The sequence below is a fragment of the Oncorhynchus gorbuscha genome, linkage group LG06, assembly GCF_021184085.1.
Source record: "Oncorhynchus gorbuscha isolate QuinsamMale2020 ecotype Even-year linkage group LG06, OgorEven_v1.0, whole genome shotgun sequence".
In the NCBI taxonomy this organism is placed as follows: Eukaryota; Metazoa; Chordata; class Actinopteri; order Salmoniformes; family Salmonidae; genus Oncorhynchus; species Oncorhynchus gorbuscha.
In genome coordinates, this window is record NC_060178.1 from 26,142,697 (window position 1) to 26,167,149 (window position 24,453).

Sequence of the window (24,453 nt, forward strand, 5' to 3'; positions counted from 1 at the left end):
ATTGCAGATGTGGCCAGGGCAATAAATTACAATGTCCGTACTGTTAGATGCCTATGACAGTGCTACAGGATGGACAGCTGATCGGCCTCGCAGTGGCAGACCACGTGTAACAACACCTGCACAGGATGGGCACATCTGAACATCACACCTGGGACAGGTACACGATGGCAACAACAACTACCCAAGTTACACCAGGAACGCACAATCCCTCCATCAGTGCTCAGACTGTCTGAGAGAGGCTGGACTGAGGGCTTGTAGGCCTGTTGTAAGGTAGGTCCTCACCAGACATCACCGGCAACAGCGCCGCCTATGGGCACAAACCCACAGTCGCTGGACCAGACAGGACTGGAAAAAAGTGCTCTTCACTGACAAATTGCGGTTTTGTCTCACCAGGGGTGATGGTCAGATTCTCATTTATCGCCGAAGGAATGAGCATTACACCGAGGCCTGTACTCTGGAGCGGGATCGATTTGGAGGTGGAGGGTCCGTCATGGTCTGGGGCGGTGTGTCACAGCATCATCGGACTGAGCTTGTTGTCATTGCAGACCATCTCAACACTGTGCGTTACAGGGAAGACATCCTCCTCACTCATGTGGTACCCTTCCTGCAAGCTCGTCTTGACATGACCCTCCAGCATGACAATGCCACCAGCCATACTGGCCATTCTTTGTGTGATTTCCTGCAAGACAGGAATGTCAGTGTTCTGCCATGGCCAGCGAAGAGCCCGGATCTCAATCCCATTGAGCACGTCTGGGACCTTTTGGATCGAAGGGTGAGGGCTAGGGCCATTCCCTCCAGAAATATCTGGGAACTTGCAGGTGCCTGTGTGGAAGAGTGGGGTAATATCTTACAGAAAGAACTGGCAAATCTGGTGCGGTCTATGACTAGGAGATGCACTGCAGTACTTAATGCAGCTGGTGGCCACACCAGATACTGATGGTCTATGACTAGGAGATGCACTGCAGTACTTCATGCACCTGGTGGCCAAGCCTTTGTTCAGGGACACATTACACCATTTCTGTTAGTCACATGTCTGTGGAACTTGTTCAGTTTATGTATCAGTTGTTCAATCTTGTTATGTTCATACAAATATTTACACTTTAAGTTTGCTGAAAACAAATGTAGTTGACAGTGAGAGGATGTTTCTTTTTTTGCTGAGTTTATATACACTGTGTGTATATATACTGTGTATATACAGTTGAAGTCGGAAGTTCACATACACTTAGGTTGGAGTCATTAAAACTTGTTTTTCAACCATTCCACAAATTTCTTGTTAACAAACTATAGTTTTGGCAAGTCGGTTAGGACATCTACTTTGTCCATGACACAAGTAATTTTTCCAACAATTGTTTACAGTCACTTTTCACTTATAATTCACTATATCCCTATTCCTGTGGGTCAGAAGTTTACATCCACTAAGTTGACTGTGCATCTAAACAGCTTGGAAAATTCCAGAAAATGACATCATGGCATTAGAAGCTTCTGTTAGGCTAATTGACATCATTTGAGTCAATAGGAGGTGCACCTGTGGATGTATTTCAAGGCCTCAGCCTTAGCCTGAGCCAAGACCTCAGAAAAAAATGTGTAGACCTCCACAAGTCTGGTTCAACCTTGGGAGCAATTTCCTAACGCCTGAAGGTACCACATTCATCTGTACAAACAATAGTACGAAAGTATAAACACCATGGGACGACACAGCCGTCATACCGCTCAGGAAGGAGACGCGTTCTGTCTCCTAGAGATGAATGTACTTTGGTGTGAAATGTGCAAATCAATCACAGAACAACAGCTAAGGACCCTGTGAAGATGCTGGAGGAAACAGGTACAAAAGTATCAATATCCACAGTAAATTGAGTCTTATATTGACATAACCTGAAAGGCCGCTCAGCAAGGAAGACGCCACTGCCTCAAAACTGCCATAAAAAAGCCAGACTGGTTTGCAACTTCACATGGGGACAAAGATGATACGTTTTGGAGAAATGTCCTCTGGTCTGATGAAACAAAAATATAACTTTTTGGCCATAATGACCATTGTTATGTTTGGAGGAGAAAGGAGGAGGTTTCAAATTGAAAAATGAAATTATAATTTCTAGCATCTCAATTGAGGTGTAGATTACATCTCTGATTCCAGTGTTCAAACTTGTATACTAGGCTGTGTGGAATTTCTATTAATGCGACCAATGGCAATGTCTGCTTTAGGTATAATGTCAGAAGCCACTTGTGGATTTGATAACTCTAATATAGTTCCACCTCTGACACCACCAAAACAACTGCTATGATTTTGACTGAAGTGGATCTGATTGAATAGAGCCCATTGTCTTTCTGGTTGTTATCAAATGAAGATGTCAGTGACGAAGTGTTTAAATGTACTAGGACAAACACCCATCCTCGTCCTGAAAGCATGCAAACATGTTGTTCAATGTTACTATATTATTGAGCATAACTGAAAAGATGAACAGATTATACACACCAAAGGCACATTTAAATCTGTATCGTCGAATTGTCCTATTGAAATGAAATCTGCAGTGTTTACAGGGAATTCAGTCTCCGCTAACAGAGGAACATTGCCTTTAAATTTAAATCACTCTAACACTGAATTTCTGTGATACGGATTGAATATTAGGAAATTAATTAATTGGACCATTTTATTATTGTAATTTTTTTAAAGACAGCGCTAGCAAAAATATTGCAAACGGACGAGGCTGTTTCACCATTAAGGATTCCAGCTTTAAAATCAAGCTCTTTCAGTTGTTGGATTGAATTGTCTTTAATCAAATCCCCCTCTGTCTTTCCTTTTAATTATGTGTGGATTAAGCCATTCTTCGTCTTGGTGCTGTTGGCTCCATGTTGAGGCTCCTTGGTACCGTCTCTCTTTTTATGCTGGGGAAGATGAGCCCTTAACAGCAGCTTACTGCCTGAAGATCTCCCCCCCACAAAACCCTGTCTCCCTTTTATTTCAGAGCGGATTTCAGATCGCTTTAGAGACATTAAACATATTTCACTTTGGTTTTGCCATCAATACATTTCAAACAGCAAAAGGTGGGAGGTGAAAAGTTTTTTTTAACACACCTGCCAACCTGACAGCTTTTTCCATTTGAGGCAAACCAATCCGAGCATGTATTTCGGGGCTTAAAATGAAAATGAAATGTGCAACAAAATTAACACAGAGGTGAGAGGAAGTTCAGCTCACTAAATAAGTCAAATAAAAGTGTGACTAGAAAAAGATGTAGTGCAGAACTAATGTCCCAGAACATGCATATTAAGCTTCATAGCCAAGAAGAGTGCCTAGCTCCATATTATACATGTGTCTTATACATTGATCATTATCAGTCAATATCAGTGGGGGCCTATGCTTTGTCTATCCTAAAAGGTCATAAGTTACTCACAAAATGTAGTTTCCTGTCAGTAGCATGGGTGTCGAGAATTGTCTGGACTCAACGTACTACTATGGAACCTAGAATAATGACATCAGTGAGTCACATCACATTAGCTTCATACAAAAAGTATGTAACATTATTGTGGGTTGTGTCGTGGCAGAGATCTTTGTGGGCAACAATCAGCCTTGTCTCGGGATGGTAAGTTGGTGGTTGAAGATATCCCTCAAGTGGTGTGGGAACTGTGCTTGGCAAAGTGGGTGGGGTTATATCCTACCTGTTTCGCCCTGTCCGGGGGTATTGTTTATGTGTCAGGGGGCTAGGGTCAGTCTGTTATATATGGAGTATTTCTCTTGTCTTATCTGGTGTCCTGTCTGAATTTAAGTGTGCTCTCTCTAATTCTCTTTCTTTCTTTCTTTCTTTCTTTCTTTCTTTCTTTCTTTCTTTCTTTCTCTCTCTCATAGGACCTGAGAGCCCCAGGACCATGCCTCAGCACTACCTGGCCTGATGACTCCTTGCTGTCCCCAGTCCACCTGGCCGTGCTACTGCTCCAGTTTCAACTGTTCTGCCCAACCAGGTCCCAGACCTGCTGTTTTCAACTCTCTAGAGACAGCAGGAGCGGTAGAGATACTGTGAATGAAAAGCCAACTGACATTTACTTCTGAGGTGTTGACCTGTTGCACCATCGACATCCACCTTGATTATTATTATTTGACCATGCTGGTCATCTATGAACATCTTGGCTATGTTCTGTTATAATCTCCACCCGGCACAGACAGAAGAGGACAGGCCACCCCTCATAGCCTGGTTCCTCTCTATGTTTCTTCCTAGGTTCTGGCCTTTCTAGGGAGTTTTTCCTAGCCACTGTGCTTCTACACCTGCATTGCTTGCTTTTTGGGGTTTTAGGCTGGGTTTCTGTACAGCACTTTGTAACATCAGCTGATGTAAGAAGGGCTTCATAAATATATTTGATTGATTGATTGATTGATTGATTGATTGTAAACAAGAGAAAAACAATCCAAATCTATCTATTCACTCAGAAAATAAACTATTCTATGTACAGTCAGGTCCAAAATGACTGGCACCCTTGATAAAGATGAGCAAAAAAGACGGTATAAAATAAAGAATACAAAAACAGCTATATTGTATGTATTTTTTTGTGAAATGTATATTATTTTGTACTAATACAATTGCTCAGAGAAAGAGATCTTGTTTAACAAGTAATACAACATTTGGCACGGAGTAGTTTTCTAAAATGTTTTATGAGATTGGAGAACATATTAGGACCGATCTTAGACCATTCCTCCATACAGAATCTTTCCAGGTCCTTGATATCCTTTGTATATGCTCATGGACTGCCCTCTTCAATTCAAACCACAGGTTTTCAATGCTGGTCAAGTCCGGAGACTGAGATGGACATTGAAAAATGTTGATTTTGCGGTCAATTAACCATTTCTTTGCTGATTGTGATGTGTGCTTGAGGTTATTGTCTTGCTGGAAAATCCACTTGCGGCCAAGTTTCAGCCTCCTAGCAGAGGAACCTATGCTAAAATATCCTGGTACTGGGTAAAGTTTATGACGCCATTGATCTTAGCAAGGGCCCTAGGACCAGTGGTAGCAAAATAGCCCAAAAAATGTAGATCCACCACCATATTTTACAGTAGGTATGGGGTTATTTTCTGCATTTGCATATTTCTTTTGATGCAAAACACACCACTTGTGTGGGTGGCCGAAGAGCTCTATTTTCAACCCAATTAAAAACCTGCGGTTTGAGTTGAAGAGGGCAGTCCATGAGCGCAGACAACGGATATGAAGGACCTGGAAAGATTCTGTATGGAGGAATGCTCTGAGATCCCTCCCAATATGTTCTCCAATCTCATAAAACATTTTAGAAAAAGGCTCTGTGCTGTTATTCTCGCAAGGTGAGTTATTGAAAGTTAATGAATTACAGGGGTGCCAATCATTTTGACCCTTATCTTTCTTAGAAAAAAAAGTATTACTTGTTAAACAAAATATATTTCTCTGAGCAACTGTATTAGTATAAAATAATCAAATGTTCTTTATTTTAGCATACAATATAGGCCAATATTTGTATAATTTATTTTATACAGTCTTTTTTGCTCATCTTTATCATGGGTGCCAATAATTTTGTATTCTGACATTACTCCTTTTCTCCACTAAACTGTGCTATATCCCAAGGTAAGACCTGGGATACAAATATGAGCGGATATAACACAGGCATTAAACATGTCAACAAAAGATATACCACATGAAAAAATACAAAATGTACCCACTGTAGCATGTAGCTAACTGCTCTATATTATTGAGGCTTTGACTGTTTAAACTCTTCTAGAAATGTGATTTGGATCTCCGTTCTGATCCTAAGCAGTGTAATTTCAATAGAAAATACTGTATTAGTCTAGGGACACAGACTTGTTTTATTATTTTTAAGTACAACATCAAAGTTCTGCTGTCCGTTAATGGCCAGGATGGCCATATAGAATAGAATAAAAGGAAGCTTACAAAGACATACAAAGTAAATACTTCTAAGTCCTGTATTACTTCCTATCCACATCTGATTGGTTAGTCTTGCCGTTTGGTGTTGCTAAATGTAGTCACTGCTTCAGATAGATACTCATAAAGGATAAATCATTAGAACATGAATAGACTGAGGGTGGATGGCAGAGTTGATGTGAGCATCTATCATTGGCTTTTCCATTAAAGACTTCCAGAAGACGTGCTCCTTCTCCCTTTGTTGGAATCTACAAAGCCCAGCTTAATCTCCAGCTCTGTGACTTCTGTCGCGTTTTCAATTGAGAGAAGTATCATTAATTTCCTACAATTTACTTTCCAGTTTAAAATTGTATATTGATTTTAATGTTTACTTAAGAACTGAAGCAGGGAGGTGGGGGGAACAAACAAACAAACATTTGTTGGTTTAGTTTCCACTTGTCCAGATCAATGACAGGGTCTCTCAGAATTTATTAAAGTGTGCGTCTGGTCAAATGCATTCGGTCTCGTTGAACCACACTCAATACCCTTTTCCCTTATTTTCTCAGGGATCCTTTTTTTCTTTTAAGTAATGAACAAACATGACAAGACATCAGATCCTGTAATTTGAGAGAGGGGGATATTCATCTTGGCTGTCGAGTGTGATCAAAAGAAAGCTTAGACGTACACAGCCTGTTGTATCTGACCAAGCTCTCATGAGGTCCACATTCTGTCAATACCACATCATTGGAAATTCATATGGGAGAGGTGGTTTGCCCGCAATCCTTTCAACAGCTTTTGAGCAAACAAACGGTTTAGCTCAGAGCATGACAAAGTCTAGGCAAATTATATCCCAAACTTTTTTTATTCCCCTTTTTACTCAACTGGAAGAAAAACAGTTTTCAAACTAACTAATGACACACAACTTTAGATCTTGTCATTGGTGAACATCTGCACAAACTGCTTAGGGCCAAAACACCAAGTCATTAGCAGGGACTTTAATTATGCTCCTTATTATCAGACTTTATCTCAGGGGGACGGCTGTGTGGGAAACTAACATAGCAGAAAACCCACAGGAGGCCAGGACAGAAAAATATGTGAATTTTGAAATGTGTTCCAGTACGGGTGTGTGTGTTGTTACCTTTCTCAGGGAGGAGCGACTGAGCAGGGGACTGAGCAGTAGACTTCTCTGACCAAATACTGGGGCGGAGGACTAGGCAGCCAGGGTTGACCAGGCCACCCTGACAAGGTTTCTGGAACAGTCCTGTCTAGAAGACTTCCCTAGGGATTTCAGACAGACAGCCAGTCCCTACCTTGAGAGAGACCAGAAGCCCTATGGTCCGGACTATTGAATGCACTGCATTAGTTATCTAAATCACATTAATAAATGTAGTTTTTCCATTCTTTACAAGCAACAGATAATGAATGGGCTGTTTTTCATGTGTTACATATTTTCAATATAAGGACCTACACTACTTTAACAGGCTTTGGTCTGTAGCAGGTGCCAAGGAGGGAGGAATGTTTCTTTTTTGTCCCTTTTTCGCAACAACCAACTAACAACACAAAAGCAAAACGCCAACTAGACAACACATTCCCCAAGCTGATCATGGTTTCCACTTCTGGTGATCATTGGTTTCCACTTCTGGTGATCATGGTTTCCACTTCTGGTGATCACGGTTTCCACTTCTGGTGATCACGGTTTCCACTTCTGGTGATCACGGTTTCCACTTCTGGTGATCACGGTTTCCACTTCTGGTGATCACGGTTTCCACTTCTGGTGATCACGGTTTCCACTTCTGGTGATCACGGTTTCCACTTCTGGTGATCACGGTTTCCACTTCCGGTTTTGTTTAATTTTATAATATACAAAATCGGTATGTAGCTAGATAGTTCAGTCCTCCAGTTTATTATTGAGGGTGAATATGAGGCTTCCCAATTGATGGCTATGAATGTTTTTGCAGCAATTAGACATAGATTACAAAACCTTCTCTGATATTGATCACCAATATTTACATTTTCCAACAGACATAATCGTGGAGATGGATATAAATTCCTAGACACAATGAAATGATAGCACATACATTATCTTTTACTATATGACTTAGTTATAGGAGCAGGTATGAACATTTTCACATATCCAATCAAATCAAATCGTATTTGTCACATACACGTGTTTAGCAGATGTTAGTACGGGTGTTGTGAAATGCTTGTGCTTCTAGTTCCCGTAAATGCAGCAATATCTAACAAGAAATATCTAACCATTTCACAACAAATACTGTACCTAATACACACAAATATAAGTCAAGGAATGGAATTAAGAATATATAAATACAGTGGGGAGAACAAGTATTTGATACACTGCCGATTTTGCAGGTTTTCCGACTTACAAAGCATGTAGAGGTCTGTAATTTTCATCATAGGTACACTTCCACTGTGAGAGATGGAATCTTAAACAAAAATCCAGAAAATCACATTGTATGATTTTAATGTAATTAATTTGCATTTTATTGCATGACATAAGTATTTGATCACCTACCAACCAGTAATAATTCCAGCTCTCACAAAACTGTTAGTTTTTCTTTAAGAAGCCCTCCTGTTCTCCACTCATTACCTGTATTAACTGCACCTGTTTGAACTCGTTACCTGTATAAAAGACACCTGTCCACACACTCAATCAAACATACTCCAACCTCTCCACAATGGCCAAGACCAGAGAGCTGTGTAAGGACATCAGGGATAAAATTGTAGACCTGCACAAGGCTGGGATGGGCTACAGGACAATAGGCAAGCAGCTTGGTGAGAAGGCAACAGCTGTTGGCGCAATTATTAGAAAATGGAAGAAGTTCAAGATGACGGTCAATCACTCTCGGTCTGGTGCTCCATGCAAGATCTCACCTCGTGGGGCATCAATGATCATGAGGAAGGTGAGGGATCAGCCCAGAACTACACGGAAGGACCTGGTCAATGACCTGAAGAGAGCTGGGACCACAGTCTCAAAGAAAACCATTAGTAACACACTAGGCCGTCATGGATTAAAATCCTGCAGCGCATGCAAGGTCCCCCTGCTCAAGCCAGCGCATGTCCAGGCCGGTCTGAAGTTTGCCAATGATCATCTGGATGATCCAGAGGAGGAATGGGAGAAGGTCATGTGGTCTGATGAGACAAAAATAGAGCTTTTTGGTCTAAACTCCACTCGCCGTGTTTGGAGGAAGAAGAAGGATGAGTACAACCCCAAGGACACCATCCCAACCGTGAAGCATGGAGGTGGAAACATCATTCTTTGGGGATGCTTTTCTGCAAAGGGGACAGGACGACTGTATTGAGGGGAGGATGGATGGGGCCATGTATCGCGAGATCTTGGCCAACAATCTCCTTCCCTCAGTAAGAGCATTGAAGATGGAACGTGGCTGGGTCTTCCAGCATGACAACGACCTGAAACACACAGCCAGGGCAACTAAGGAGTGGCTCCGTAAGAAGCATCTCAAGGTCCTGGAGTGGCCTAGTCAGTCTCCAGATCTGAACCCAATAGAAAATCTTTGGAGGGAGCTGAAAGTCCATATTGCCCAGCGACAGCCCCGAAACCTGAAGGATCTGGAGAAGGTCTGTATGGAGGAGTGGGCCAAAATCCCTGCTGCAGTGTGTGCAAACCTGGTCAAGAACTACAGGAAATGTATAATCTCTGTAATTGCAAACAAAGTTCTGCTTTTCTGATGTATCAAATACTTATGTCATGCAATAAAATGCAAATAAATTACTTAAAAATCATACAATGTGATTTTCTGGATTTTTGTTTTAGATTCCGTCTCTCACAGTTGAAGTGTACCTATGATAAAAATAACAGACCTCTACATGCTTTGTAAGTAAGAAAAGCGGCTAAATCTGCAGTGTATCAAATACTTGTTCTCCCCACTGTATATGGACGAGCAACGTCAGAGTGGCATAGACTAAGATACCGTAGCTAGTATAGAATACAGTATATACATATGAGATGAGTAATGCACGATATGTAAACATTATTAAAGTTACATTATTAAAGTGACTAGTGTTCCATTTATTAAAGTGGCCAATGATTTCAAGTCTGTGTATGTAGGCTGCATCCTCTCGGTGCTAGTGATGGCTATTTAACAGTGTGATGGCCTTGAGGTATAAGCTGTTTTTCAGTCTCTCTGTCTCAGCTTTGATGCACCTGTACTGACCTCGGTGTGAACAGGCAGTGGCTCGGGTGTTTGTTGTCATTGATGATCTTTTTGGCCTTCCTGTGACATCGGGTGCTGTAGGTGTAACGGAGGGCAGGTAGTTTGCCCCCAGTGATGCGTTGTGCAGACCACTCCACCCTCTGGAGAGACCCGCGGTTGTGGGCGGTGCAGTTGCCGTATCAGGCGGTGATAGAGCCCGACAGGATGTTCTCAATTGTGCATATATATAAGTTTGTGTGGGTTTTAGGTGACAAGACGAATTTCTTCAGCCTCCAGAGGTTAAAGAGGTGCTGTTGCACCTTCTTCACCACACTGTTTGTGTGCGTGGACCATTTCAGTTTGTCGGTGATACAGTATGTATGCCGAGGAACTTAAAACTTTCCACCTTCTCCACTGGTGTCCCATCGATGTGGATCTGGGGGTGCTCCCTCTGCTGTTTCCTGAAGTCCACGATCATATCTGTGACCAATGGTTCTCTTCAATTTCTTCCTTTAGATCTGTTCCCCATTTTTTCCTTATAGGTTCTGAACCATCAGGTAGAGTTTCAATCAACCCTTTATATAACTTGGCAATTAACTTATTTGGCGAAGCAGCTTCTTTCAGTATTTTGTCTATGCTAAATGCCTTAGGTTCATCCAGATTCTGTTGAAGTGATTGAACATGATTTCTGAGTTATAAGAACTTAAGAAATCGGCCTTGGATAATCCATATCTTACTTGTAATTGATTGAATGACAGTAAAGATCCAAGTTGAAAAATCATCATGACATGGAGGAATCTATGGAGAGAAAAATAAGAATGACAGTACTGTACCATAAAGTGCAAAAGCGATAACCTGTAAGTTAGTCAAGTATTTCAGAAAATAGAACGTGTTTAAATCCACCTACACAGATATTATTACATATAATCTCATCTCCCGTCTGCAGCAATGCTGGTGGACTTGCTGTGGGGAAGGCTTCTTTTGGTGGATGGGAGATGAGAAGATGGAGTCTCAATCATGGAGGCCCTCAGAGTACTTGAGACCTGTAGCAGATAAAAGATAAAACAAGACCAAACACAGAAATCCCAAAACATAGAAAAAGGAACATAGACAACTCACCCAAATCACGCCTTGACCATAATAAAACAAAGACATAACAAAAGAACTAAGGTCAGAACATGACAGTACCCCCCCCCCCAAAGGTGAGGAGTCCGGCCGTAAAACCTGAACCTATAGGGGAGGGATCTGGGTGGGTGTCTGTCCGCGGTGGCGGCCCTGGCGCGGGACGTGGACCCCACTCCACCATAGTCTTTCTCTGCCTCTTTAACCGCCTCCGTGGCCTCTTCAGAGCGGTGACCCTCGCCGCCGACCTCGGACTGGGGACCCAAGCCACGGGTCCCGAATGGACGGGAGATTCCGGCAGCTCAGGACAGACGGGCGGCTCTGGCAGCTCAGGACAGACGGGCGGCTCTGGCAGCTCAGGACAGACGGGCGGCTCTGGCAGCTCAGGACAGACGGGCGGCTCTGGCAGCTCAGGACAGACGGGCGGCTCTGGCAGCTCAGGACAGACGGGAGACTCTGGCAGCTCAGGACAGACGGGAGACTCTGGCAGCACAGGACAGACGGGAGACTCTGGCAGCTCAGGACAGACGGGAGACTCTGGCAGCTCAGGACAGACGGAAGACTCTGGCAGCTCAGGACAGACGGGAGACTCTGGCAGCTCAGGACAGACGGGAGACTCTGGCAGCGCTGGGCAGGAGGAAGACTCTGGCAGCACTGGACAGGCGGGAGCACCTGTAGGGAGGAAAGGGAGAGACAGCCTGGTGCGGGGGGCTGCCACCGGAGGGCTGGTGCGTTGGAGGTGGTACCGGATAGACCGGACCGTGAAGGCGCACTGGAGGTCTTGAGCACCGAGCCTGCCCAACCCTAACTGGCTGAATGTTCCCCGTAGCCAGGCCAGTGCTGCGAGGTGGAATAGCCCGCACTGGGCTGTGCTGGTGAACCTGGGACACCATGCGTAGGGCTGGTGCCGAGGAGACGCACTGGAGACCAGATGCGCAGAGCCGGCTTCATGGCACCTGGCTCGATGCCGACTCTAGCCCGGCCGATACGAGGCGCTGCTATGTATTGCACCAGGCTATGCCTGCGCACCGGGGACACCGTGCGCCTCACGGCATAGCACGGTGCTTGCCCGGTCCCCTTCTCTCCACGGTAAGCACGGGGAGTTGGCTCAGGTCTCCTATCTGACTTAGCCACACTCCCCGTGTGACTCCTCCCCAAGACATTTTTGGGGCTGCCTCTTGGGCTTCCAACCGTGCTGCCGTGCTGCCTCCTCATACCACCGCCTCTCGGCTTTCACTGCCTCCAGCTCTGCCTTGGGGCGGCGATACTCTCCCGGCTGTACCCAGGGTCCGTTGCCATCCAGGATCTCCTCCTATGTCCAGGAGTCTGGGGATCGCTGCTGCTGCCCGTTACCACGCTGCTTGGTCCTTTGGTGGTGGGTGATTCTGTAACGTTCGTCGTTGGGAGAAAGAGGGTAGGACCAAGGTGCAGCGTAGTAAGTGTTCATCTTGTTTTAATAAGAAATACTGAACACTGAACAAAACAATAAAACGACAAAACGAACAGTCCTGAACGGTGAAACAAAACACAGAACAGAAAATAATCACCCACAACTCAAAGTGAAACCAGGCTACCTGAGTATGGTTCTCAATCAGGGACAACGATTGACAGCTGCCTCTGATTGAGAACCATACCAGGCCAAACACAGAAATCCCAAAACATAGAAAAGGGAACATAGACAACCCAGCCAACTCACGCCCTGACCAAAAACAAAGACAAAGACATAACAAAAGAACTAAAGTCATAACGTGAAGCAATCAGCTAAAGTCAGTCATTATAAGAGTAGTAGAGGGGCGAGGCAACATGTAACGACACACAGAGGCCTAATTTCTTCTGCTATATACATTTTATATTCAAGAGTTTAGCCCTTCTATAAAGACTATAAAAAAGGTTAAACCAACGAGATAACAAGGTTAAACCAAAGAGATTAGAAGCTCAAACAATTAGAAAAAAGCATAAACCAATTAGATAAAAAGCATAAACCAATTAGATAAAAAGCATAAACCAATTAGATAAAAAGGTTCAACCAATTAGATAAAAAGGTTCAACCAATTAGATAAAAAGGTTCAACCAATTAGATAAAAAGGTTCAACCAATTAGATAAAAAGGTTCAACCAAAAGGTACTTCAATTAAACATGAATATTGTCACCCTCACTTAAGAAATTAGCTATTTGCTTCTACATAAATAACTGCAAATAGGCTTTAAAACTATTTGTTAATCATGGTTTGACACTTAATTACCAAGGTTAATTGTAGACCCGGGATGTCTTCTGTAAAATGCTTCCGTTTTAAAAGCTCTATTCCATAAGATGCCGCACTGATATCACGGCTTAATTCCAATCTTTACTTTAATGACATTACAGCTTTGACATTTACATCTAATGACTGGATGTTCTTTAAATTAACAATCAAACAGAAACATGAGGAGCCAGTGAAAGGCCTTCCAGTTGTTCTCAATACACTCCCAGGGGCTTGGGATTTATTGAGCTTGATCATAGCAGTACCCTATCTAAGACATGCAAATCCTTCAATCATGATACATTTACAATGTTTGTAGTAAACAAGGGCAAACTATTATACTGACAATGCATATAAAGAGGCTTAAAGAAAGAGAGTGAAAGAAGTGCTGGTGGACGAAACATATATATTGTATTGTGAAATGCATTGTTTTACAGGGTCAGCCAGAGTAGTGCACCTCTGGGAAATTAGGGTTAAGTGCCTTACTCAAGGGCACATCAACAGATGTTTTTACCTTGTCTGTTTGGGTATTCAAACCAACAGCCATTCTGTCCCAATGCTCTGACCACGAAGCTACCTGCTGCCATGGCAATACTAAGGAATATTCTAGATGTAGCCTAGCCCAACAAACACAGTCAGACTAACTGTTTTTCAGGCAGCAAGAAAAACACCAACCACAAATGGGATCTGTGGCTCTGTTTCTTCTTGAACCTGTAGTGCCCTAGATGGAGGTGGCTGAGTCGCTGCCTGACTTCAGACAGCTGTGCAGTGGTTGTAGGGAGAGGGAGCATGGGTCTGGGAGGCCAAATTGGACTGCTCATATCCACTGGATGGACCATTCATAGGCAGCTTCTTCCCATTCAGCATCCGTCCAGGGCTCCCCGCAGCCCCTTGGTCTGGTCTTTGTCTGGTTGGGGACTGTTTGGCTGGGGAGGGACTACAGCAGTCTTTGTCTGGCTGGGGACTGTTTGGCTGGGGAGGAACTACAACAGTCTTTGTCTGGTTGGGGACTGTTTGGCTGGGGAGGAACTACAGCAGTCTTTGTCTGGTTGGGGACTGTTTGGCTGGGGAGGAACTACAGCAGTCTTTGTCTGGTTGGGGACTGTTTGGCTGGGGAGGAACTACAGCAGTCTTTGTCTGGTTGGGGACTGTTTGGCTGGGGAGGAACTACAGCAGTCTTTGTCTGGTTGGGGACTGTTTGGCTGGGGAGGAACTACAGCAGTCTTTGTCTGGTTGGGGACTGTTTGGCTGGGGAGGGACTACAGCAGTCTTTGTCTGGTTGGGGACTGTTTGGCTGGGGAGGAACTACAGCAGTCTTTGTCTGGTTGGGGACTGTTTGGCTGGGGAGGGACTACAGCAGTCTTTGTCTGGTTGGGGACTGTTTGGCTGGGGAGGGACTACAGCAGTCTTTGTCTGGTTGGGGACTGTTTGGCTGGGGAGGGACTACAGCAAGGCTGCAGAGAGAGGAAACAGGTCGGAGTGCAAAAAAATGACAGTGCCACAGCTGCTACTATATACTGCAATTCCACAACTAAGCTACTTTCTGATATTTCAATTTTGTTGATTTTTTCATTTTGAATAAACATTAGGAGCTTATGTTGATTCAAAGCACAAGCCACATATCTAAGCAGTTATATGGACGTCTGTGTTGGTTTATCAGGAAATAACTAAGCTATGAACAAAATAGCTCCACTACAAATATGTGATTTCCTTCATTAAAACCATGCAGCGTAAAATGTTACACTTCTGTACTTGGATATCACCTTTGTTGCTAAATGACTTCAATAATTCTAGTGGTCACTGACATAATTCTGAGAAGCAATATCTTAGTTCCTGCGGGCGATGCCCAGAAAAATAAGTTTAAAAAAAATGTTAATTGCATTTGATGGCCAGCTTCAGACTAATATGATAATAGCATTACATGGGTTGTAGAATAAAGATAATGTCAATGCTAATTGGGACATCCTGGCATATAAACTAATTTTTAGGAAACTGAATAAATAAATCCTAATTGAGATTGCCATTTGGAGCGGACCGATTTAATGAAATTAAACTAAGTAGTTTTTCCCCTATTCTTTTCCCCTCTTCCTCTTTTTTTTGCAGTGAACACAAAGGGGCCATTTTGCACCATGAGTTGTGCTTGTCTGATGTGATTAGTGTGCCTGGTGGTATTGGTAACGGGTGATAAAGCAGGGTGTCCTTGAAACAACAAAGCCTGAACCACAAGTAGCTTATTAAACGAGAAACGAGACCCGTTCAAACGTATGCAAATCATGTCGAGAAAACCCATTAAAAAAGACCATGTCAAGTCCACACCATGAGACTTTACAAAGAGGGACATGCACACAAACACAGACAAAATAGGAGTGACAACAGTGGAAATGGACAACACAGCTGTCTGAGAGACTAGAAATAAGAGAGGGAGAAGATAATGACCAAATTCTCCATCACAGGTCAGGACATTTTGAAAGGGTTGCTATAACAGTTGAAAAGAGGAGCCTCAGTGCTTTCCTCAACCTGTCATGGTAATGAGAATCCTGAGTATCCATTGTAAGAAGAAAGGCTAAAGGCAGCAGCAGTGATTCTTCTCGCTGTAACTTTCTCTGATCCACATCTCCTTGGGGGTCACGTGGAAACTTACCATTTTGTCAATAGTTCCCTTTAAAATAAATGGCTCTGGTCACAACACCTGGAGAATGGGCCTACATTTCACAACACTGATGATAAATAATACTTTTTTGAAAGGACTGTGAGGTTTGGAACAATAACAAATACTTTTTTGGACTGACTGCAGGGGCTTCGAAATTCTCAGGGAAAATGGATGACTACCCTGTTCTCACTGTCCTGCTGTCTGTCTGTCATATAGGCCTCCCCTTTCAAGCATTGCCATCAGAGAGCGGATTACACTGGCAAAATTGATAGAACCCGTTATAAAACATAAATCCTGAAAGGAGCTAAACATTTTCGGTTTGATAAGTAAATGGACATGTTATGCAACTGAGCACAAGTTGCCCTTCAAATCCAAAGGACACGGTGAGAAGCCACGTGAGGACAGGGGATATGAACTCTGATTGACTGCCTGTTCCTCTAAACAAAGCACATAAAGACACCAGGAACCAGACCTGGATATCAATTCCACTGATCTGCTTCTGTGTAATTACATTCACAAGGAGAGGATACCGTTAAATGTGCTGCTAAACTTCTGGGATGTCAGTAGCCATGGCAACAAAAGAGGTATATGATGGAATGCGACTGGACTGATAGACAATGCCATTCTGTCAAAGTCCAGAAATAATTCTTCAATGTCTAACTACGGTGGTCACTGGGCTCTTATCTGTGGCAGGATCAACCTCTGCCTCATTTTGAACAGAAAGGAAATCAATGTAATTAATTTCAGTGCATTTTAACTGTTGAGGGTACCAATGTTGGTATGCTAGCATTATATCGGCCTGTTTTTGTATTTTTCAACTCCGAATATTATCAAGGAGGTAAAAACTGTGATTGGAATGATAACAAGTAAATCAATCTATGACTGTCTCTGGAGAACAAACTGGACGAGTTCTGTTTGAGACTATCCTGTTAAGGGGACCTGAAGTACTGTAATATCCTATGTTTCTCGGAGGTCTGGCTTGGCCTGGCTTAACAAGGACATGGATAATATACAGTGCACTCGGAAAGTATTCAGACCCCTTGACTTTTTCCACATTTTGTTACGTTGTAGCCTTATTCTGAAATCGATTAAATATTTTTGTCCCTCATCAATCTACACACAATACCCCAAAATGAAAAGTGAAAACAAGTTTTTTGATATTTTTTAAAACTGAAATACCTTATTTACATAACTATTCAGACCCTTTGCTATGAGACTCAATATTGAGTTTAGGTGCATCCTGTTTCCATTGATCATCCTTGAGATATTTATACAACTTGACTGGAGTCCACCTGTGGTAGATTCAATTAATTGGACATGATTTGGAAAGGCCCACACCTGTTAATATAAGGTTCCACAGTTGACAGTGCATGTCAGAGAAAATGATGTCGAAGGCATGGTCCGTATAGCTCCGAGACATGATTGTGTATAGGCACAGATCTGGGGAAGGGTATCAAAACAATTCTGCAGCATTGAAGGTCCCCAAGAACATAGTGGCCACCATCATTCCTAAATGGAATAAGTTTGGAACCACCAAGACTCTTCCTAGAGCTGGCCTCATGGCCAAACTGAGCAATCGAGGGAGAAGGGCCTTGGTCAGGGAGGTAACCAAGACCCGATGGTCACTCAAAGAGTTCCTCTTTGGAGATGGGATAACCTTCCAGAAGGACAATCACCTCTGCAGTACTCCACCAATCAGGCCTTTATGGTAGAGTGGCCAGAAAGAAGCCACTCCTCAGTAAACAGCACATGATATCCCGCTTGGAGTTTGCCAAAAGGTACCTAAAGGACTCTCAGACCATGAGAAACAAGATTATGTGGTCTGATGAAACCAAGATTGAACTCTTTGGCCTGAATGCCAAGGGTCACATCTGGAGGAAACCTGGCACCATCCTTACAGTGAAGCATGGTGGTGGCAACATCATGCTGTGGGGATGTTTCTCAGCGGCAGGGACTGGGAGACTAGTCAGGATCAAGGCAAAGATGAACGGAGAAAAGTATAGAGAGATATTTGATGAAAAACTGCTCCAGAGCGCCCAGAACCCCAGACTGGAAAAAAGGTTAATCTTCCAACAGGATAACGAGCCCGGTGTATAAACATTACTATCTCTTCGACATTTGCAACATTGTTTCAATATTCAAATTCGATCTCCATCTGTCCCATAGTAGTGAACGAGAGAGAGAGAGGCAGGCAGTGTTTCTCAGCCAGTCGAAATCATTAATCAGCTGGCATAATTTTTATGGATATACAAAAATAAACTAAACGAAGTGTAGCTAGTTTGCTGCTTCTCCAGCTTCAGTTTGATGTTATTGTGTTAGCTGTGTTGTTGGCTAGCTCCTCTGAACAACAGTGTCCTAACAAGAGAGCACATTTTCTATGCCAGGCGAAATCGTGCTCCTAAGCTCATTGTTATGGATGTATCCAAATAAATGTCACTAGAAAACAGCTTAAACAAACGCTGTTACTGCTGTTATTCTCTCTGCACTGTTTGACGTGACTGTAAGTTAGCTGTAGTTGGCTAGCTAGCAAGCAAGGGATAAGAATGTTGCCAGCCAGCATGGCAATGGAACATTTAGAAAGAATAACTGGGTCACGCCCATAGATACAGATCAAAAAGACTAAACAACTGGTCACGTCTCTGGCAACCGAACCAATAGATCAAACGACTAGCCGGCTTGGGTAGCAACCCTAGATTTGTTTCAGGACTATATCTTGTGGAAGGATGAAATAGTATGAATAAATTAAATAAAATAATGAAAATATGTCTTTCATTTTTTTGGATATGTTGGTAACCCGTTGTATAAAAGTGATAATGCCCTCAAAGCCAGTGTTTGGAGGACTTCGTCTCGGGCCTAACAACATCGGTGCCAATATGTCCTCCAAACACCGGCTTCTCGGGCATTGTCTCTTAAATACAGGCTGCAAACATAAACTGACTATACAAAATATATGTAATGTGCTCCCACCATTAAGTAACCCTATAGTGAAACGGGAGCATCAATTCAAAAGAGCACAAGCAAAGATATTGGGAAATATTGTATAAGACACGCTATAAAACATATTTCGATCACTGTCTGGGCTGTCTAGGAAAGTCAATTAAGAACAATTTCTTATTTTCAATGATGGCCTAAGAACAGTGAGTTAACTGCCTTGTTGGAACAGTGAGTTAACTGCCTTGTTCAGGGGCAGAATAACATATTTTTACCTTGTCAGCTCAGCGATTTGAACTTCCAACCTCTTGGCTACTAGTCCAATGCTCTAACCACTAGGCTACCTGCCACCCCAAAATGTTGTCAAATCACGTTATATCTATAGTAGATATAACGTCAAATCTTAGCTAGCAGTCATCATCATGAATCAAGTTTATAATCTACTGGCAAATCCTTTTTATATACATTTTTTATTTAACCGAGCAAGTCAGTTAAGAACAAATTCCTATCTACAATGAAGGCCTACCCCGGCCAAACCAGAACGTTGCTGGGCCAATTGTGTGCCGCCCTATGGGACTCCCAATCACGGCTGGATGTGATACAGCCTGGATTCGAACCAGGGACTGTAGTGACGCCTCTTGCACTGAGATGCAGTGCCTTAGACCAAGAAAAGATGAAATAATGAGAAATAAGAGAAATTATCAATTAAACGTATCGTGCTCATCTGCATTTGGACATTACACAACAAGTTGGAAATCGCAAATTCAACAATGAGTGGTTTGGAAGGAATCAGTGGCTAAGTGGCTAACTGCAAGCATTGCAAAGCAATCATTATTCTGCTATTCAGTGGAGTGGCTGTGTGGTCCCAAATGTAAGATTAAGGGTCTCTTTTCCAGGTTTAAAATGAGAAACATTCAACATTGGCCATGTTGTCATGAAGCATAATTTGTGCCGTGCTCAAAACAACTGTTAACTCAGAACTCCAAAATCGGACTTTAGTGAGTTCAAGACAACTGGGAATCCAGAGAGTGCCAGACTTTGATGGCAAAGTTAGATGCCAAAATTTGCCCACAATGGCCCGCCAATCCACCTTCCTGTTCAAATGAGCACAGCACAACAAGGTGAGTCCTTATATGCTGCTGCATAAATTATGTAATATGCCAAGGAGATATGTATACTGTAGCTAAGAAAGTAATACTAAGTGTAAGTTGTGTAGTAAGCTGTTAGTAGCCCATGTGCTTCCCCATTATATTTTATATTATTCTATTTTCACCTCTTAATTTCACCTACTGTTCTGACTTGATGGTGCACATGTAGCATATAACCTGTTTTTGAGAAATGTAATCATCGAATATTGTAAGAGCTTTCATTGTCTGATTATATGCCCCATTTATTTATCCTACTGGTCTGACTTGGTGTACAGGGAGGACACTGTAAGAACGGCCCATGTTCTGATTTCGGTCACTGTACATTCTGAAAGTACTGAACAAATAGTTATATTGACTACATCTCTCCTAGCTCGCTCATTAATGTCTTAATCAAAATGACTGATTGCCTCTTATGTGCTTATGTCACGCCCTGACCTTAGATCTTTTTATGTCTCTATTTTGGTTTGGTCAGGGTGTGATTTGGGTGGGCATTCTATGTTCAAGTTTCTATGTTTTCTATTTCTTTGTGTCTGGCCAGGTATGGTTCTCAATCAGGGACAGTTGTCTATCGTTGTCTCTGATTGGGAATCATACTTAGGTAGCTTTTTCCCCCCTCCTTCTGTGTGGGATCTTGTTCTTTTGTTTGTGTGCAGGTAGTTTGCACAACGAAGCTGTTCGGTCATTGTATTCTTTATTGTTTTGTCTAAAGTTTCACTTCTTTAATTAATATTATGTGGAACTCAAAGAACGCTGCGCCTTGGTCTCATCCTTCCGACGACATCCGTTACAGCTTGTTGTCCCCTTATGCCATAGTTTGTACACATACATGCACCCCACATTTTTTTTGCCCCACCAAGATTTACATAGTAAAATCACCACTGCTCATTAACAAAAGAGAAAAGCCAAGAGAGGATCCTAAACAGGTTACTTTTAGAAATGATGAAATCCATGTCCCTATTATGATTAAAAACCATGAACTGCTGGATATTTACAAGTTGTCTGGAAAGTCATACCTGGAGGCACAAGGGGACCGATCTCGATATTGGCATTTACACATGACTTGCCTATGCACTTCTCAGTAGTTGGTATTCAGACTTACCTTATGAAGGTATGTAATAACGGGCTTTGCAGGCTTGGTTCCCTTGCGCTCGCTGAATAAATGTAATTCAACCGCTGAAAACCCTCCCACTGGCTGGCCAACAGATTTTCTTGTGGAGTTTTTATTCAATAGGGGTTTCAGTACATTTATCTTTAATTACGGTGTACCTTTAATAAGAATTTTGTCGACAGACTAGAATACATTGAGAGAACGGTTTAGAAAATAGGGATCAATGAATGAAAGCCATCTAAACACATGTATATTTGTCTCTGTTTCAACACCAAGTGGTAGATTACAAAATATTCAGATTTTGTAGATTATTACGCACATTTTAGGTTTAGGAAAGTATGTATGAATCCTAAAAAAACAGTTTTGGATAGCCTTTAGTGACACATTTTTAACCAACAGTAATGTTGGAAGATTAGTGTACATAGAATCTTAATAGGAAGAATAGTGTAAAATAGTAAGCTGTACCCTCCTCTATTGCCTGCACTAACCATGGAACTGTGTGAAGACACAGGAAAGTATTGCGCCAGGGTTCAAATTTTTACGTTTTGGTCTGCTCTCTGCTCCATAACGATTTAATTAGTCTACATGTCTTTTTTAAATATTATCAATTATTACTAATGTTCCCCAGCAACAACCACATGGCAGTAATGGCATTTGCAGAGGAAGCAAATGAAGGTTGACAAAACTATGTAATTAATAGAACGGTAATGTAGGCCATACCAACTGAAGGGAACTAACAGTAAACTGGCAGTTGAATATGTGTTATTAGGCTACTGACGGCCGATACTGATAGTGGCTAATATTTAACATGATAGAAACAGGAAACAGATAAAGTCGGGGTAGCCTATAATTAATACATTCAAGACTGCTCATCCCTGCATGTTTAAAGGCTGTACAATTAAGTACAATTCAAATTTGGCATATTGGCACAGAATTTAATAACATTTACTGTGGGAAAGTTGATATACGTCAGTTTGCTGCCATATGACTGGTTTCACATTTGTCAGCGATTATAAGGTAAAATAGATCTAAAACAAGTGTTATTTATATTTTCAATTCCCTTATCCAAACAGATTACTAATTTACCTAGCTCTTATTGTCATGTTTTGTCTTATATTGTCTTGTCATTATGCTTTCCCTTCTGTTCATTTCCCCCTGCTGGTCTTATTAGGTTCGTTCCCTTTTTCTATCCCTCTCTCTCCCCCTCCCTCTCTCTCCTCTCTCTATCGTTCCGTTCCTGCTCCCAGCTGTTCCTCATTCTCCTAACTCACTCATTTAGTCTTTTCACACCTGTCCCCTATTTTGTCATCTGATTAGAGTCCCTATTTCTCCCCTTGTTTTCCGCTTCTGTCCTTGTCGGATCTTTATATGATGTTCGCTGTGCTGTGTCATTGTCTCGCCCTGTCGTGTCTTGTCTCCTTCAGATGCTGCGTGTGAGCAGGTGTCTAAGTCTGCTACGGTCGGTGCCTTCCCGAGGCAACCTGCAGTCAATGGTCGAGTCTCCAGTCTGTCCTCGTCACTACGAGTGGATTTTAGTTTTTCATGTTTTGTTTTCTTCTTATATTGTCCAGGAGTATACTTTTGCCAGTTACTGGAATAAAGACTCTGTTTTCGCTAAATCGCTTTTGGGTCCTCATTCACCTGCATAACACTTATCAATCGCTCTCATCAAGTTGGAAATTCCAGTGCCTAGAGAATGCTGTTATTTATATCATAATTTTTTTGAGTACTTTTAGGGTTGAATTTATTTTGGGCCCGCGCTACAGACAGCGATATCGGTCTGCTAATATAGGACTAGTAAAGTCCCAGTACATTACTTTGGGAAAAAAATATTTAGTTAATTTGATTAAAAACTCAATTTAATTCAGATTTTTCAGAGGGTGCTTTAGTGCCCTCAGCACCCCTACTTCCCACGGCTATGTAATGTTCCATTTACAGCACTTAACTCAGGTCGGTATCGGGGCCAAGCTGAACCAGTTCAAAGGACGTTGTGTCAGCTAAGGGAATAATAACACAGAGGCATACAATGTTTAATATTATGGAGTGATATCCCAGAAAGGCTCAACATGAGAAATGATGCAAAAGATACCACTACCTTCTAGGTCTGCAATGGGAACTGGGTCAGCAGCTCCTGTGAACATCTTCGGAGAGAGATAAAGAACATATGAAAGTCAATTTGAGGATGACAATGAGGTTGTTTCGTCTTCCTCTAAGCAACGTTGTGGGTCGGGGTGAAGAGCACGGTTTCTATCCTTCTTACACTCACAAAGACCATCTTCTCGTGGAATTAAAGAGGAAATACAGGAGGCAGACAGAGAGTCTTCTTGAACTGCCCCATGATGCAGACACTGAGGCATATGTCTTCCTGATTGGGTAATACAACCTGGACAAGTAATCTGTAATCAAACAAAAATCAACTGTAGATAGCTAACGTTACAAGGCTAATGTTAGCTACGTAGCTATTCCTTGCTTTGTGCAATCAGTTGCATGGTATCAGTTACGGAGCTTGCAAGCTTGTAGTTCTAAAAGCCAGAAAGAAGTTACCTCTGGTTTATTCAGCCATCCCTATGGGACAAATGAATGGGGAAAGAATAGGAGACCTTTTACGTCTTCGGGAAACCTTTTTACATAATAGCAGTCAGATCACATGACCTTTATGAATTATTTAATGTATGTGTTTTTTATTATTGCATAAACTCTTCAAAATTCTCAACAAGCGATGTTAGCGGATGAAGATGACCTCATAGAACAAAATGTATAAGATCTCCTAAGCCTGTGTTTACCACAGACCTTATTTTCAGCGTTTATCCGAAACGGCATTCATTTTCTTCATAGGCTTTGCTCAACGAACCATGGCGGAATTGGTGCCTACAAAAAGACGGCATTACTATGTATTAGCTAGTTAGAGGCAAACCAGAAGAGAACTGCCTGTACTGCAGACATTGTTTCCAGAAAACAGGATCCCCCATTATAGTGAATGGGGAAATCTTCGTGGTCAGCATTTGTGGATCTAAATAAAAATGAACGCAATCATGGTACCAATAATCGCTTATAGTTCACAAGATATTCTTCCTTGAACCGATTACTTTAAAATCACACACTGACAAAGTTAAAAGGATAATTTAGTTGCTAAAGGAAGCCTGCAGTATCTTAGTCAGCCTTCAATTTGATAGACTCAATGACAGGGGGCAGCACTGAGCTAGCCTGCAAAGTCAC